The sequence below is a fragment of the Perca flavescens genome, chromosome 4, assembly GCF_004354835.1.
Source record: "Perca flavescens isolate YP-PL-M2 chromosome 4, PFLA_1.0, whole genome shotgun sequence".
Classification (NCBI taxonomy): domain Eukaryota; kingdom Metazoa; phylum Chordata; class Actinopteri; order Perciformes; family Percidae; genus Perca; species Perca flavescens.
In genome coordinates, this window is record NC_041334.1 from 35,850,338 (window position 1) to 35,869,465 (window position 19,128).

General features: G+C 41.0%; 1 protein-coding gene across 6 annotated transcripts in view; it reads right to left on the minus strand.

Annotated features, from left to right (window-relative positions):
* foxp1b (forkhead box P1b) overlaps positions 1 to 19,128 on the minus strand; it is a 161,619-nt gene that overhangs the window by 95,920 nt on the left and 46,571 nt on the right. For all 6 annotated transcript variants that reach the window (XM_028575400.1, XM_028575405.1, XM_028575404.1 and 3 more), the window contains one exon: positions 9,363 to 9,429. The gene's annotated coding sequence lies outside the window, so the exon portion shown is untranslated. The remainder of the gene's footprint in view (positions 1 to 9,362; positions 9,430 to 19,128) is intronic.

Consider the following 19,128-nt stretch of genomic DNA (forward strand, 5'->3'; position numbering starts at 1 on the left):
ATACACAAACAAAGAGAAAACAGGAAAATATGCCAGTATGGCTCCCTCCCCACCTGTATACATTTACAGTGTTTACACATCTTTGGCTGTTAATATGTTTACAAGAAAATCTGCTGCCCTTCTCAGAAACTGACCTTGAAGCCAGTAAACAACCCTTTCACAAAGTTCATTAACTTCAAAGAGGGTATAGTCTTTCCGCTCAGATAAAGGAGAGAAAAAAAAAAAGGTCTGTGCCATTAGCTTATCAACAAAATATAACTGCAATGGAGTGGAAATTATAGGCAGGCCTGAACAAATACTAAAGAAATAATGAACCGTATGTTCATTTGAACTATGGAACTAAATTATGACATAACTGAATGTTATAATTGTAATCATCGCTAGTTAAAAAATGTCAACTTACAACTAATTATTTGACCAATTACTTACGTGAACGTGTCAAAAATATCAAAGTCACCGGGACTCTGAATAAATATTTAGACACTGGCCTTTTGGCAATAAAATTAAAACCTGGATCTCAAATCTTTTCGAGGAATTCAGAAAAAATGGCTTGTTTTACTATGCATGTCTGTGCATATTCAAAATACTGGCATTATGAAGACACAAAAATGTCAGAAGCACAAAACAAGCTCTGTTGCACAAGGTGGCATTCTTTTGCAAATAAATGTCCATAATGCTTTCTTTAACTTGCAGTTATTTTCAAAATTCAATACAAATAGTGTTACACGTAGTGCATCATTTGCCAAAGGGTAGCAGTAAAATGCATGCATTTAAAGGTCAGTGTTAAGAACATATCACATGATGTCTGTTTGATCCCGGCCCAAGTATTTTCCCAAGGATTCTCTGGCTCTGTACTGTGTAAATCAAGCAGCCTGACCTTCTACATTCCTCATGCTCGGTCCTCCCATTCATCCACAGGCACAGATAATACTGGGCAAATATCATAAACGTGAGGATTTTAGGATTGAGGTGAGGCTGCCATCATCCTCCACCAACAGGGGAAGAGAAAGCCCATGCATCTGAAAGAAGCCTATTTCCACCTCCTGTCAGACTAACCTGTGGTGAGGTAGCCTGACCCTAATGCCTAATAGCCTACTGACAATCCACTGAGGATCCCAGATGATTGGCAATTTGAGCAATGTCCAGTTTTATGATTCGGATGACATTTTATCTGGGTTTTGAACCAATATCACCGCTCATGCAAAACTATTCACTTCTCCTTGTTTTAAATAAACTATGGTAGCTTAAAACATTCCTGGACTGTGGCCGTTTTTTGGCAGTTTGCAGAATACATATATCGCCGTTTGATTTGCCTGATAACCGATAAAGATAATTAATTTAAAAAGTGCGCTACTTTGGCTCCACTACAGCTCTGTGTCTGTCCCTCTGCTTCAGTTTCACTCACTGAGTCTGACTTAATGTCCCGCCCACAACACTATCTGACTTTCTGATCTTTTACTGGGTATTATGTTAAAGTTTCTAATTCATTAAATAATTGCTTAAAGCATTTAAACAAAGTTTTGTGGTGGAGTTTGTAACATTCCAAAATCTTAATTTTGACTCAAAGATTTTCATTTTCACTGTAAATGCATATCGGTTCCAAATATCGGTTATCGGTTTCATTAACTTCTAATAATCGGTATCGGCCTTTGAAAAACCAGTATCGGTCGATCCCTATACTTTATACAATCTGCAATGTGTCGACGTCAAAAGGACGTGCCTTATGGCTCGCCTTTTTCTGCCTGTGATTGGCTTGCCCTGGTGTTCTTACCCTAACCCTGACCAATCCCCACTCCTCATGCCTAAACCTAACCACGTTGACCAGTCTACCAGATACGATTTAGCATCTACCCTATTTCCTCTGCAGAATACATTTTTCTGAGTTTGTGTGGTTGTGATTTCATCCAAGTATCATACAGGGTCTCTAAGGGTCGCCAAGATGTTTCCAGTTCAAACGCAGCGCCGGCTTCGAGCCGGGGCGTGACCTGCAGCTGAACTGGCCTCCGCTCGGCCACAGGGAGGAGGGCAGAAGCCAGTCCAAACACATCACCCCACCCCCTGATAAATAACTTAACACAGCAAACAGAGGCCCATCAGTCAACCTACACATAGCTAACACCAGGACAGGGACAGAGATCGATGGAGAGATACAGACAAAGAAAGACAGAAGGAAAGGGAAGGGAAGATAGGGGGCAGAGACAGAGAGGGGTAGGGGTACATTGTAACTTGGGCATTTAACAGTGGAGAGTAGATAAATATCACACGGGAGCCTGCGCCAAGCAGCATGGAAGGCCAAGTACTGTAAAGCCAGGCTATTTTGCCGAGCTGTGACATTTGTTTCTTATTGTCTAAGTGGCAGCTGAAAGCGTCTCCCTGCGAGGGCCCCTCGGCTCTGCTCTGGCCCGCTTTGACAGGGAGGTAACCATATTAGGACGTGTATGGTAAAGTAAACAATAACATAGTTGCAACGAGATGGAAATTTTTCAGCTAATGGTGTTTGTCATTCCTGTTTTCAGTGCACTGATCACCCCTGTTCCTTTTTCTAGCCAGTCAGAGAGACTTTGTTTAGGAAAACAATGCAGGAGCCAAGGCTAAAACCAGAGCAAAAGAAAAATAAATAAATATAAGTTTAAAAAATGCCTCCACCTTTTTCATTTGATTACATAAATAAACCCACATTTGGTTAGAAATAGCCTCTAGCTTTCTGTTTCCCCCTCGGGCCGTGTCCACACTAAGGCGGCTACATTTGAGGATGCTTTTGTTTCCTCTCCAGTTTGGCCTTCCCTCCACACTAATTCACCATCTTGCACAGCTGCAAGCTGTACTGTTTAAAACCACTCAACAGTGGTTCAATCAATGGTCTTGCATTCGTAAAATCCCTATTTTATACTTCACAGAAAAATATGGAAGTATTGTTTTTGGCTATACTGAAACACAATACGTGTGAAAAAACAAGAAGTGATCATTGAGATTAAGAGGGTGCCGAACAAGAAGGTGAGTATCATTTATTTTGTTTTAATCCCAGCAATAACTGCCACTTGAACAACAACGTCACCTGAGTAAAATACAATTGAAAGTTATGATTTATGGCCCAGTCACACAAGCTGACAAACTTTCTCGGCAAAATCAAATTATTGCAACGGTGCCAAGGTTAATCCATATCTGATTTTTTTTTACATTAAATTCTACTTTGGTGAACTTTGACGACGGAATCTGCACCGAATATATATAGCCAACAGCAAATTGTCTTTACAAGAACAGAGAGCGGAAAGTCCTAGCCATCATCATACTTCTTAGCTGTGTTCAGGCTCGGGGAGTAACGGGATACACGGAACGCCATTTGTACTGTAATTAGAATACAAAAAAGTTACTGTATCCTGTTAAATTACAGAAAAAAGACGTAATCAGTTTATCGATTATTAGCAGGTTTACAATTTTAAAATACATTTTGAAATAAAGAATGATTCACTACTGTAGCCGAGGGTTATGAGCTGTGCCTATACTAAAAACAATAATAATTTATAATAAATAATAAGACAGAGGCTCCGTAGTCTGAACCAAGGCAGCAAACTCTTTATGTCACGCATTACAGCTTCAACCCTTCCGTTCTTACCTTTCATAATAAAAGCCCTTCGCTAAGAGACAATTTAACACCACCATGCACATGCACACGCATTGCAACACAACACCACAACACCACCCTGGTCTCGAGTAAAACCAACGTGGTCGTGTGTTGTAGGTCTGTAGGCTACTGCCTAAATTTTATTTAATGGAAAGTAACTTTTGTTTTATTATCCTCCTTCCATCCTCTTTATTGATTAAAACAACATACAATCCAGAGGACAAAACGCCAGGGGAGAAAAAAGGCCCAAAACAGAGGAAATAGAAAGAAGTGCTAGTGCTACTCTATATCCTAGACGTTCCGCCTCTGGGATTGCTCCGTTGCCGCCACAAATTCCGCCGAATCTCACTCTTTTCGGCCAGATGTCCGTTTCTTTCCGCTTTCTTTGTGTTGGAATTTTAAACTCCGGTGGATTTCTGAGGACTATGGTTAACTGCTCCTCAGATCTCTGCAGGGTAAATCCAGACAGCTAGCTAGACTACCTGTCCAATCTGAGTTTTCTGTTGCACGACTAAAACAACTTTTGAACGTACACGTTCCAACAAAACAAGTTCCTTCCCGAGGTTATTTTGCAGCGGCACCGTGGCTCAGCACCACCCATGACGATTGTGATTGGTTTAAAGAAATGCCAATAAACCAGAGCATGTTTTTTTCCATCCTGGAATGCTGTGTGGACTAGCCAGACCCTCCTCAACAGCGCTGTGGAGGAAGGTCTGGCAAAGCGCGACTATGCTAGTGTTAGCCCGGCGGGCTAGTGTGTGAAGAATACAGGCTAGTATTGCCCTGCAAGTAATTCCTCCGTCATCAAGCTTCTTGAACCACATATATTACTTATGAACTTTGAAGTGTCAATTTCTGGTGTGACAAGTGCAGGGAATATTTGTTACTAAGAATAGGTATTGTTTTTTATTTGATTGGCCATTCAGTACAGACTTTGGATACGTTAACGATTTTAATATTGGATTATTTAATTTGGTTTTCTGTGGACAATGTAATTTTTCTATACAGAAATTTCTGATTTATCCGATAATTTGAACGTAACCTCAACAAAAATGTTTCACTTAGCTGCTTAATTCTGATTCAGTATTTCGAATAGGTTAACATTATCCAGACAAATTCAACAAGAGAATGAGTGGGGACCTAATTCTTAACCATATATAATGTGAATCGGAGCAGTGGGAAAACTCATGGTTGAATGAAATAACTATTTGACATGCCTGGTTTAAAAGGCTCCATATCTCAATAATTTCAACAGCATGTTGAGCTATTTCCGAAAAATGCAGCCCTTATTCTGCTTAATGTTTCACTGGTTACTTGTTCTCCTTCCTGTTCATTCCCTTTTCTTTGGCTCTGGTTACCACGCTATCTTTCCAGGTTAAGATAAGGTATAAACACATGTTTTTGTACATGCAAGTGTGGACACAAAGACTGATATTTTCCCACCCTTTTCAATAATATCCTACTGGTGATTCACTGGTCGACTATATTAAAAAAAAAAAAAAAAGTTTTACCTCAGCATGACGTCTTACCCAGGATCAGTACAACGTGCCAATGTTGTCCACATGCATTTCTATAGACATACATACAGTCAACTATTAATAGTTGGAAGTAGAGGTGCAACTTCTCCACTTCTGTCCTCTCCACATGTTGACTTTCTTTGTTTGGTCTCCTCTCCCTCTCTCTCTCCCTCTCCCCCCCCCCCCACCCCCCCCCCCTCCCCTCCTAATCTCACACCAAAAATGCAAGCTGTTTATTTGCGTAGGGCTGAAGCCATTCCATTAAGTAGCCACACCAGGTGCTTTATCCCTAAAAAGGGATTTGTTTTCTAAAATAAACGGAGAAAGCAATGGCGTGCCAAAGTTATATTTACCATGACAAGAAGTGATTGCAACAAAGTCAAAACTATCCAAATAAGAATGACTGCGCCTTGTAGAAACTTTATTTAATTTCCTTAAATAGTCAGAGACCTTCTCAAGTCAGACTGGAAACCATAAACAAGTGCCCTTTTTTAAGTATCATAGTATATACTGTAAATGTATAATATTGTTTTGGGGAGCAGAGATAGTATGTACATACTGTATATTATGTTCTTTGGATATTTGATATTACAGTAGTTCTGGTGCAGTATAGACAGTCTGACAGATGCCGGCCTGGGTTACCACAAAAAAGAAAAGCTCTGTATAGTCATTTTTGCTCAGAAGACAACAAATCAAGGCCAAACGTAAAAAAATAAATAAAAAATAAATAAAAGAGCTTTGACACATTTTCTCACTTTTGTGATTTCCTTTTCATTCTCGCTGTAAGACAACTCATCTGCGGATGGAATTTGCTTACTTCTGTCGCCTCAGTCAATCTCACACAAAGACTGTCACGTTCCCTGTCTGCACCTGGTAGCACCAAGACACTATCAAAGCTCCTCACTCTCCTAGCAGACCAGAGCTTATATGTCCGTCAATGTTTCAGACCAAAAGAAGACGTGTCTGTTTGATGCTGATTGAAAAATAGATTGAAACTTGCCAAACGTGTTTTTTTCCCCAAAAAGATATTTTAAGTAGCTTCAAGATAACACATCTGTGATAACATTATCTGTGCAATTCTTTCTACCTCGCAGCACAAGATAATTCATCAGAAAGTAGTAGGAGATGTGATCAAAAATAAGGATGTAGCTTTATTGTGTGACATATTGTATTCAGAATGAGGCACGCATCTAGCAGCGCAACCTGTTTAGCCAGACAATGCAGAGGCGGGCGATCTGCCGCTGTGTGCTCTGATAGCAGCTGATGCGGCCTTGGGAGCAGAGTATCAGATAGGGAAAGCAGACGGCGGTCAGGTGAGGGTGTTTAGAAGGCTTTCACACATCCTGGTATCTCAATCAACAGGAAACGGCAGAGGCACACCGTCGCTTTATGGCTCTGCCTTGGTGTCTATTGTGACGTCTCTGTAGGGATGATAATTTTTCATTTTCACGCTGCCTTGCATCTATTCTGCCTGTCACTGTTTTTAACCCCAGCAGCCAAGCTCAGAGAGTAGATTACGGTACTTACAGTGCATGAAAAACACAGCAACAAAACTGCCAGTGACAGAAGCGTTTAACTTTCCTCCTAGAAATCTCCCCCATGTGGCACTTTTGCTACAGCGAGTTGTTTATTATGTTCCAAGCTAGGCATAAGCGATTACAGGAGCTCTTAAGAATCAAAGTGTTATAAATGCATGGAAACACAGCCAGCTGTAAATGCCACAGAATTAGAAGCTTACCAAGCCTAATACTAATACATGGCAATTGCCAGCTTGATGCTGATATAAAGAAATTACTTTTTTAAAGTAAGCAATAAATGCAGTCAAGGGAACCATTACAGAGGCCCTATTTTCATCCCAGCATAAATCTGCACGCGACCTTTTTGTGGGTCCAACTCATGAATCCACTTGTTTATTCTTAACACTTCCATAAAAAAGTGGATTAAGAAAAGCAACTCCAACAGCTAAAACTAAGGCAATATAAACCAAAGCATTTACAGCAAAGGGAAGAATTACAAGAAACGGAGTGTTTGCATGATGTGTTCTTCTCTCCCTTACATGGATTCATGAAATTCAAATGAAGCCCAGCATGAGACGATATCATTTTGAAGCATCTGAGGATACTTAAGAGCAGAAGCACTTTTCTGGGAAGTTGGATGTCATCAGGTCTAAATAAATTGGCCAAAGAAAGCAGGGCGACACACAGCACACATCAGCGGCAGCCCTATCGCACAGATATGTCAATGGGATGTAATCCAGGTATCCAAATCAATTTTTGCTTTTTTCGCTTTTCAGAAGACTTTTCTTACATTTCAATTAATGACAAATATTCTAAAAATTCATAGCTGGCTCAAATGTAGACACAAACAAACACATACACTGTGTTAGAGTCTATTGAGCTTTAAAAAAAAAATGAAGAAAAAAAAAAGCACTTTAAACACCAAGACATGGTAATCCCATAAGCTGCCACAGGGATTCCTGCATTAGCGATGCAATCAAAATCACATTGAAAAGTTGTGTCAGTCATTAGACTGATTTTTGCCACATTAACATGAATTACACAACCTTTTGGAGGATTTCAGGGCTACTCTTACATCTGCAGCAGGCAGCTAAGGGGGCCTTCTGGAGTGGACCTGACTATGCGGAGAATGCACTCCAGATAAACAGCAGCAACATGAATCCTCTACTTCAATTTGCTTCAAGTCTGTTTTTCAAATGTGGGGGTAATTGTCTGAGTCAAATAAAAGAGGAGTATAGGCTGTTTAACATATGGCGATGAGCACCTCCTTTTACAATGAAGAGGAAACTAGTCTGGCTGAAATCCAGCAGCCACTGCTGACTGTAACGATGACAGTTACAGCTGCTTTTGCTTTTGCCAAACTCTACAGAGACGCTGCAGCAGTTAATATTTAAGATGAGAATAATGTATCAGTGACAGCTTTTTGTTAAAAATCAAAGAGTGGCCCGGAAGTGCCATCCTCCCTTCTATCTAAGATGTAATTGGATTTGTAACACTTGTATTGTAATGTTGCCCACTTTTGTTGTGTTTGAGTTGTAGAAATCTCCTTTTTTTTAAAGAAATATATTCTCAACACTTAACCACTTAAACAGGTTTGCATTTTTTTGTGGCAAGAAAATGTTCAAAATTAGCATTTTGTTTATTTTTGTGTGGATATCCTTCCATGGGCAGGCCATGTTGTATATTTTAATAATCATATAATTAACTCAATCACTATTGCAATCCCAAAATCCAAAGTTAAACCTTACATATTTAACAACAGCCTAGTAGCTCTGTAACAGGCTCAAACAAAAAAACGCACTGCCTAAATGTACAGTCATTATTTGGCACATTATGTGTCCAACCTTTCTACCTACAAGTCACAATGTGCCGATGGAGGGAGAGAGAGAGCGAGAGACAGAGAAGATATGATAAAGATAGACAAAAATACAATGAAAGAACGAGATGATGGTGAGCATGAGGCTGTATGAGACAGAAAACAGACACTCCTCCTCTGAAGCCCTGAGCTCCTGAAGTGTTGACACCCCCCAACACACACACACGCGCGCGCTCGCACACACACACACACACACACACACACACACACATACACACACACAAACACACACACTGCCTCACCAGATCGCTCCAGCCAAAGGTTCACATCCTGGGGGCCCCAAACTTTCTCAGATAGGGAGACGGGTGTGAGGAGCAAACACAAGATATCCACCAGCATGGCTGAGATGCCAACGATAATAAGACTGAGTGCGGTAAATCTCCCCCCTCTTGTTTGGTAAACATGGCATTACCATATTTCAGCTTTTCCCGACAAATGTCAACATGTACAAACAGACAGATAAGATATCTGAGCATTAAGCAACCTCAGTTCCTCATGTCCTCACACACACACACACACACACACACACACACACACAACTTCTACTAACTCCATTTTCATCTTCAGGGGAACTGTCCCTTTATTACTCACCATGCTAGTCTCAAGTCAAGCTTCTCGTCCCCCCCACACACACACGCACGCACGCACGCACGCACGCACACACACGCACACACACAAACCCTCCCACCTTCTTGACCCGCACATACAGACTGCAAAATACAGTACACAAACAAGACAAGCCCACTGCATTCAGTTAGTTATTAAGCCAAATCAATCCAGCATTCACAAACATGCAGGGACTAGAGTCTGGTGAAGAACGGTGTTTTTACCTTCTACAAGGACTTGCTTATTTAAAGCAATCTTCAGTTCCAGCGGTGGTAAAACAGCCTCCTCGCCCTGCGGACACAAAATGGAGAATTATTTATAATTACAAAATAATTACCACTGCAAAAACATATTGCTTGTCAACAGCACCCACAAGCCAACGTAGGAAAGCGAGAAGCGCAGAGGGCATGGGTGTAAACTAAACGCTGCTAATAACAAGTTTCCCACCAGTTGCTGTTGATTAGAATTGATAACGTGCACAAACAGTCGCATACGTGTTCTGCAAAATCATCAGAAAAGAAATCAATTCTCTGCATTCCTGTGCCATTTGCTTCCCTGTGTCTGCACGCAGCTGCACCGCTCAGCGTACCTCCCGTCGCTGCTACCGACGTCCAGCCACCATTTCAGCTCTGAGCGGGGCAGAAGCCGACTATTGTCACCACGAGACACATCCTTGCATTTCCATCTGTCTGTTAACTACAACTACACCCACTGACGATAACAAATGAACAATGGAGCTGTCTGATGTGAGTGAATGGTTTATTTGCAAGACAAAAACTTTTCATAACGCCCCCCTCCTCCCTCAAGTGGTGAGCACAGTATACCTGTACCTGCTCTGCCCTGACTCAACTCACCCCCCCTGGGCGGCCCTGATCTGCATGCACACAGCTCTCCTAACTGAGCACTCAACCCAGGCAAGGAAAGAGGACAAAAAAAAGAGAGGGAAACAAAATCTTATTTTTATGGTAAACTGAGAAGTGACTGGGTGGCAATATCTCAGGTGCATTTGAATAAAAGCATTAAAGCATATCCAAATATGAAAGGAGAAAGAAAAAAAAAAAAACTCCCAACTCCCTCTCCCAATGTTCTTTTTTGCCGTTTACATTTGGCAGTCAAAACTGTGGCCAGGCGTTTGTGCAAGTGTTTATCTAAAGCAGACAAAGATAATAATAAAAAAAAAAAAACACTGGTCCAACTTGCCCAGTTTCAGCATTAATTATGTGTTAAATGCCCTTGTTGAAAACGCGAGTCAACATGCCGCTCGCTCTGAACTCTACTGAGGGTTGAACAATCATCCAAAATGGACCATTCCCACACAACTACCCTATTATTGTGATTCATTACACTTCAATTAACATATCATCAATGGAACCGTAAATCAATGGCGAGTGGTGACAAATGACAGATATTTTCAGTTTCAAACTCCTAAACATCATTAATTCCCATCACCTGAAAGAGCCCTGGGAGCTAAATGAGTTTACCCAACGCATAACATCCATTTAGATAAATGTTCCATCATTTTAATGATGGAAAATTTGTATTGGAGAGAAAAGGCAACAACGGGATCCTGATAGCATCTGTATGCCTTTTCTCCTTGTAACATAATGCCCATCTTGTAATGCCTAAACAGATAATTGTCTCCATTTCAAACAGCACAAAGCTGTAATATTACCATTTAGAACAGTGGGGGTGCAGAGAACGTAGGGTGAGGATAAACAAGCACACGCTGCTTCGCCCGGTTGGGAAAACCGAGCCCATCACACACTCCCACATTGAGATTTTAGGGAACAGAACAACTCCTGGTTGAGATAATTACCCACCTAGGTGGGTTATGTGCATGCTCAGTAAGAGGCTTTAGCTGAGAATATGAATCAAAATGCAACATTTTCAAAAGACAAAAGGGAACTAAGGAGCATTTTGCAAGGTTATCTTGTAAAGTTTTGAGAGGGTGTTGTAGGTGTTCTGTGTTAAACAAAGTGGAAAATAGGACAACAAAGGCTTTTGACAAAGAAAAATCTCATAGTAGTTATGTTAAGACTCGTGTGTGCGATACATAGCGTGAACATTAGCCTGAAACCTTTAGAGTATCAGATGATCAAAATAAATGTTACTCTGTTCTCCATGCAAATACCACAGGCTTTATAGTAATTGCGTGGGTGCGTGTGTGTGTGTGTGTGTGTGTGTGTGTGTGTGTGTGTGTGGGGGGGGGCAAACATCTATATCAAACATTCTATATTTTATCTATTTTCAGAGGAAATGGGCAATCAGAAGGGTTTTTTGCTATCATAATGAACTGTTGTGGTTACATCTGAGCACGAACAAAGACTGGTTTTATTCTGTCCACAAACCTGTGAAGTGGACTTACCTATTAGTGAGGGGGGTCGCAGCTTCACAATATGCTCTCTAGTCCTAGGTATGTTATCAGTGCCTTTGGCTTTGTTGTAAGATTGCATGTTCAAAATATGAATTAATACCCCTCCACTGAAACGCACCCAATCCCAACAAAAGGCCTGTATTCACTGTGGACAGCCCTTCAGCTCCTCTAATGGACAGGCTCTCCTCTCTCTTCACACAGTGCAGACAAAAAGATGAGGGCCCATGAATATTTACCACTAAGTAAAGTTATTCCATTAATTACTCCAAGCACGGGTAATACTGTATCTGTGGCTACTTCTGTGGCGGCTCGTTAATGAACCTTCACACATCATTACCATATTAATTAATGCTCAACTCAATGGCTGTCAATAGGAGGCAGCCAGAGTTGTCTCTCGGTTCTTTACAGCCCATCCCGGATGTTTCGATCACTTAGTATCAGTCCCTGAATAAATCAACAGTATCTATTTATCATTGCCAGGGCCTAACGGTGTGTTTGAATAAAACCAAAAAAATGCAGAGAAACTCTGGTTAACACTCTTTAAGGCTGGTGAATCTGTATTAAGAGCATTGTGTAACTAAGAAGAGGGAGTAGGAGAGTTTCAGTTGAGTAGAGTCAGTGATAACTACTATATATACACAGGGTCATTGGTGTTTGTTTTTTGGGTGTGTGCAGGAGATTTTCCAAGTCACTGTCTGTGCTCTGAAACACAGGGAAATCAAAAGCACGAGTCACTTCTCAACAAACACAGCTGCTTACTGTATGATCTGATCTGCTAAGCGGGCTGACTGCACACTATTTTCTCCTATTTTTCTTCTGGGCTTTTATTAAGAAGGACTGATTAAATGAAAAACAGTCTCGTAAAGACAAAAAAAGTCAGCATTTGAAAAAGTGAAAAAAACAAGCATTGTTTTTTTTTTTTTTTTTTTTTTTTGATGTGATTGGCATGGGCTTGGCATTATATTGTAACACCCACACAGACTGTAAACAACAGCACTTTCTGACACGCAAACAGAGTAAAAACCCACCAATTAAATCCAACTTCAATCCAGCCAGCCCTTATTCTGGGTGCTTTCTTCACATTCTTTTTTCCCCCCTCAGCTTAAAAGGCAACAGTGCAGTCTGGTGAATGTCAGGCTTGTCTGATCCCCCCCGATACTTTGGACCTGCCCTCACGTTTTGCTGAGCTAAGAACAAAGTACACAGAGCGCAAACAGAGAGCTTTGCTGCCTTAATACCAAGGAAGTGGAATTTCACTCTTAACCCAAAACAAACAAGGCCACACATTTCGCTACACTATTTAAATGAGCTCATTGAATACAAGAAGCCCTATCAAGTGGATATCCAGTGCACACTACTCTGTGCCTCTGGGAATTCTGATCTATTGATCCATGAGAAAAAGCATCAGAAAACTGCACTTTGTGATTTATTTTGTCTGCTGAGAAGTCAAAGGTGGTGGCGGCTCAGGATCCACACAGATGGTGAAAAAAGTCTCACTTTGTACGGGAAATTAGATCAGCACAGTCAAAAAAGGTTGATCACTCGTGAACAGTACAGCATACAAAGGGCTAACACACAGTGACCATTATGCAATCCTATTTTTATAGCCAACCCCTTTCCACCCTGTCAAGTAGAAAGACTGTCAATTCAACCCAGCCATATCAGGTTTCCACTCTCGACCCAGATCCTCTCCGACCACGGATCCTGTGCGCTATTAATATCAATAAGCTGCAGATTCCATTTCCCCAGACAAAGACAAAGGGAGAACAAGAGGTGATGAGTGAAGGGAGGAACTAATACCCTCACGCATCACTGTGGGGTTACCACTTACTATCACCTCCAACCCTACTGCACTGAAAAAAAAAGGAAACATTTTTCACACAAAATTTCACACAACGCAATGCAAATACTGTATAGGCCAACTGCTGGGTGATCTTTTCCAATCATCTGTGAATTTTTAAATTGCCCAACACATTCCTCCATTAATCAGGTTAAACTATACTGACATTTTTCTTAAATTCTTATTTATTCTCATCGCAATTCAAATCTATTTAAAATATATAGTTTAAGGCCAGATGTACTAGCAACAAGAATTTATATTGACAAAGTTGTCGTTTATATAATCAAGCAATAGCTCACAACAGGCCGGGGTATGTTGTGATTATATCACAGCTAAGGTAACGTGTTAACGTTAGCCTACACTAGCAGCTAGCACAGGCTACTTCTTTTGCTTAAAGCTCCATTGTGTAATTTTTTGAGTTGATTCTTAGCAAAAACCCTGTTGTTCTTTCACAAATATGTGTTCATTCATGTGTAATTACTTCCACCAACTAATCAAAGTATTGTGAATCTGCCATTCACAATACATACAAGCGAGTCGCTCAAATGACGGCAGCCATGTTGCGCCTCCATTTTTAAAATACATTAGCCGAAGAGGTACATACCTCCGCCTTTCGCGCTTTTACACTCAGTGGCACTGTGATGAATGCCAGGGGGAGATTACTCGCGACTGCCGGCAGATTTGAAAGCCTGGTGATTGCTCCTCTCAAACGCTATGCCTTGCCATGCTCTGCTGTGCCCTGCTACATCCTGTAACGCCCTGCAGTGCCCTGCTATGCCACAAACTACTACAACTACTATTTCTAGTCACTGTTCCATTATCTTTATTGTGACTATTATTGCCACTGTCACACGCCCAACCGGCACCCTGTGTCTGTCCGAGGTTTCTCCCTTAAAGGAAGTTTTTCTCACCAACGAGGTTTCTTCCTAAAAGGGATTTTTTCCTCGCCACTCGCACTAACTGTTTGCTCTTGGGGGAATTACTGGAAATGTTGGGTCTTTTTATATTATAGAGTGTGGTCTAGACCTACTCTATCTGTAAAGTGTCTTGAGATAACTCGTATGAATTGAATTGATACTATGAATAAAATTGAATTGTACATAACCTCCGTTGCTTCTCTCCTTTGTCTTTGAAGGGCTTCCACTCTCTCCTCATCATCGTTGGAGAGGGTCTCTTTAGTTTTTCTTTGCCTCACCTATCCACTGCCACCAGCTCTGTATTTTGGTTTTTCTTTACCTTTCCCTCTTCCTTTAGCTTTCCCTCGCACCTTCGTCGCATCGCCGATCTCTGACTCTGCTCACGGAAAAAAATATCTAGCCTACGCTGTAAACATTGCCTTACACGATTAATTTCGGACAATATACAGAATAACGATAGCACTGATACTCATGCTGGAAGCCATGTTAATCTTGGAATAATACGGCCACCGTAGGAGTTAAAACATGCTCAGAATGGGAGGGGCTACAAAGTAATATTCAGTTGGTTGTCATATACAATTTCACAGCTCAATGGGAGAAATTCTAACACAACGTACCTTTAACGCTAAAGCAAGGAACACAATGCCATAAAAAACGAACCGATCGAGACAGCAGTAGACCAGCAACTCCACTATTTGTCAATGGAGTTTGGTGGCTTTGAGAGCATAGATAACGGCTTCAGTTCCCCATCGTAAAGGGCGGTCTGACAGCAAGGTAAAGCAGCAAAAATATTCTAGATATAGCGCAGACATGAGGATTCAGCTCTGTGTCATTGTAGTGTGTACAGATGAACGGCTTCCCTCCGTGACAGTTTGTTAGTCCACCGTTTCTTTTCCTCAGACCAGAGTGATACTTATTGTGCAAAGGAATTTGAATTAAAGCCTTTGTATATGGTTATTATATCACAACTATGAACCAATCAGATTGCTTGATTTGAGCTACCCGTTTTATAGACGTTTATTTTATCATTTAGGCACTTTGAGTGAAAAACTTTTAGATTTGAAATTACAACGCCATACACACAACTAGAGCTGCAATTAACGACTATTTTCATTATTAATGAATCTGTCAATTATTTTCTCCATCAATCCATTCATTATTTTGTCTTAAAAATGTTATGACATTTTTTGATAAAATAAATACTCAAATTATTAATAGAATAATAATTTCAGGTCTTCACACAACTGTTTGCATTTATTAGCTACAAGTCTGGATTAACAGAAGTACATTTCCAGGATAATTGATAATTGCCTTGTCATCACCTTCCGCTATGTGTGTGTGTGTGTGTGTGTGTGTGTGTGTGTGTGTGTGTGTGTGTGTGTGTGTGTGTTGCTGTCCTCAAACTCTGTTTGCTTTGGGAAACAACAACAAACTTGAAGCTGGCAAGCTACACGCTGAAAACGTTTTGAAGAAACTTTGGATCGTGCAACAAGGCAGGCCTACTTGATGCATTAACTATCTAACTGGGACGTTTTAGGACTTATTGGTGTGGATTGCTGTAGGCGAATTACACACGGCGATATGCTGGTAAGACCAAATTTTTTTTACGGGGTGCAAACCAAGTCTCACCATTTTGCAGAGCCACCGTCGCTGCCTCCGGAGCTTAGCGCGTGATTGGTTTATAGAAAGGCAAACCAACCCAGAGTGTTTTTTTCTCCTTTCCTAAAATGTATAGGTGGTGTAGCCAGAACTTAGTCCACAGCGCTGTGGAGATACTGTAGGTCTAGGTTTGGGTACCTTTCGCATCTGAACCAATATCAGGACCAATACTAGTACCTGAAATTCGGTTACCGGTACCCAAAGGTATTTTTTTTCGGAACTTTCCCTCTGTAATTACAAAAAATATATTTCAGTTGTAAATAATAATAATAATAGTAAAAATAATTCCAAACCTATTTATCTTATTTACTTAGAACATTATGTTATTTACTTATATAAAATATTTGACACTGCCTGCTTGTCTCACAGGAAGTGTAATGTCAACAGCACCGCGACGGCTTTCGGCTCGCCATTAATATCATATCACAGTGAATGGTGTCTGCCTGAAGTTTTGAAAAACTGTAACCACACTTGAAACCACTTTACCGGCATCACCGTGACTCACTGTGACCTCAACAAAACTGCAGAGCCGACGTTGTTTGTTACGTCCGCACCTCTGCGCGCGCACGTGTGTGTGTATGTATGTGTGTGTGTGTGTGTGTGTGTGTGTGTGTCAGAGCTCCGCTCTCTGTCAACATGCCAATACTCTGTAATACCGACGTGATTCTGTCGGTACTGGTAAAACAACAGGGTTCGGTACCCAACCCTACGTTGGTCGGACAATGCGAGACTAATTAGATACTTAATTGACTTCTTCCATCACTTTACTATATTACACTACATTGCATTGTATCTAGTCTATATCCTCAACGTTCCATTTCCGGGATTGCTCCGGTGCCGCAGGAAATTCCGCCGGATGCATGTTTTTTCACACATGTCTGTTTCCTTCCTCTTTCTTTGTGCTGGAATTTTAAACTCCGGTGGATTTCTGAGGACTATGGTTAACTGCTCCTCAGATCTCTGCAGGGTAAATCCAGACAGCTAGCTAGACTACCTCTCCAATCTGAGTTTTCTCTCGCACGACTAAAACAACTTTTGAACGTACTCGTTCCAACAAAACAAGTTCCTTCCCGAGGCTGTTTTGCAGCGCCACCGTGCAGAGCTTAGCGCCGCCCATGACGATTGTGATTGGTTTAAAGAAATGCCAATAAACCACAGTACGTTGTTTTCTCCCATCCCAGAATGTTGTGTGGACTAGCCAGACCCTCCTCCGTAACGCTATGGAAGAAGGTCTAGCAAAGCTACAGCTACAAAAGACCACATTGTATCCAAATACTGGACATGTAGTAGTAACGCTTACTCAGGAACTACAGTAAAACACAATGCTATCTACATACTGTACACCAACTCCGTCAACCACTTACAGTACACACCTGCAAACATAAGACTGGGCATGCACACGTACATACAGTACATCAACCAGTCATAAAAGGCAAAAGAGGGGGGGAGGATAAAAGATAATGAAACCTTTCCAGACTTACCCATGATCAGTTCAATAGACTTTCATCATGTTCATGAAACTGTATATTGATGCACATTCCCTCCAAGCACTGAGTGTTTAGAAATCCACTTCTGAAGAGGAGAAAGCTGCCAGTGAAAGTAGCAGGTATGAAGTAGTTGAAGTGGAGTGTGTGCGTGTGTGCGCGAGAGAGGGAGAGAGAGGTATGTGGTCTAAACACAACAAAAGCTGTTGCCTTGCTCTAGATTAAATATGCAGGAAGCGGGCCCTTTGCATAAACACAAACACTCACCAAATGAAGAAGTGGCACAGAGCAGATGCCTGCTGAGAGCCCTACCTGTCCTGGCCTCTTTTAATTAGACAAGAGCAGGCAGAACAAATGAACATCAACACGTTCACATGAGGCAGAACAAAAGGAAGGAGAAAAAAATAAAAAGGATATACTTCCTCAATCTTCAAAAAAAAATGTTCTTAATGAGAAGAACAGGCCTTTATAGAGAAGCCATAAAAAGGTGAACACATTTCACAAGTCACAAAGAAGATATTTAATTTGTGTTCTGGTATATCTTGTTTGCACCTTGTCATGTACTCCACAGGAGTATTCTACATTATATTGTAGAATTGTATTATATACAACAAACTTTGCAAATTACTTTGCCAATATTACTTTGTTGATTGGTAAAAAATAAATCTAATTGTCTGATATAATAGGAATACACATGAATGTGACCAGAGCATGAAGGCTTTAACATGAAACTGCTTAATTACAACCTAAAACACCAATTACACTTTAAAATATCAAATTTAATTAATTGAAGTAGGTCATTTTTTGGTGAGGGTTTTCATTAAAGTATGTCCTGGATTTTTCTTTTTTTTTGTAATGCGCATGGTGATCTTTAATTCATCTTTACACATGATTCTCCGCTACACACCTGGTGGAAAAGGAAAAAAATAAAAGCTGAATTTTAATCCGCAGAGAAAAATGATTTATAGCAAGTCCATTGTCCATGTCTTCTTTTCTTAAGAGTCTCAATTACGTCCCCACTTTCCTCCCTCCCTCTTATTATCTTCATCTGTCTCTCCCTCTGAATTTTTCTCATTAAGGACAGGAATGCAGAAGTGTGCAGTGCTGGGGGAAACTGCCAAAGTAAAAAAATATATATATATATATATGTATAAATAAAAAAACAGAAGAGAATGGGAGCTGAGCCCCTCCAGAAATTCTGGAGAGTGGTGTCAGATGCTGAGTGACATACTGATGCGGCCAGTCAAAAATTTCGTTTTCATGTGAAACCTCTCAAATGGATCAGGGGGAAGGGAGAGGGGGCGCTATGGGTGAGTTGACACTTGGTGAAGGGAGGCTGCAAAGGGAGAATTTGAGGGGAATCAGAGAGAGAGAGAGAGAGAGAGAAAGCAGAGCAGAAATGAGACCTCTGGAAAATAAACAGGGTGTAGTGTTTCAAAGGCAAGGGGGACACAGGCATTCCATTGTTCGAGCCAATTATCAGTGGAAAATAATAACAACAGATGGATCCAGAGCGGCCAACTTGTGCCGGAGCACCCTGGCGCTGGAGAACAGATGATGAAATGTGAGAGTGCTTTTGGAGGGGTTGGGGCATGTGGTCACACACACCAGATGTGAGCTTCCACAAGGACAGTTTTAATATGTGCTCTCTCTGGCCACCACTTGTGCCGTGAAGCTTGGGCCTACCAGACAACGGTGTGGTCAACACCTCCACGT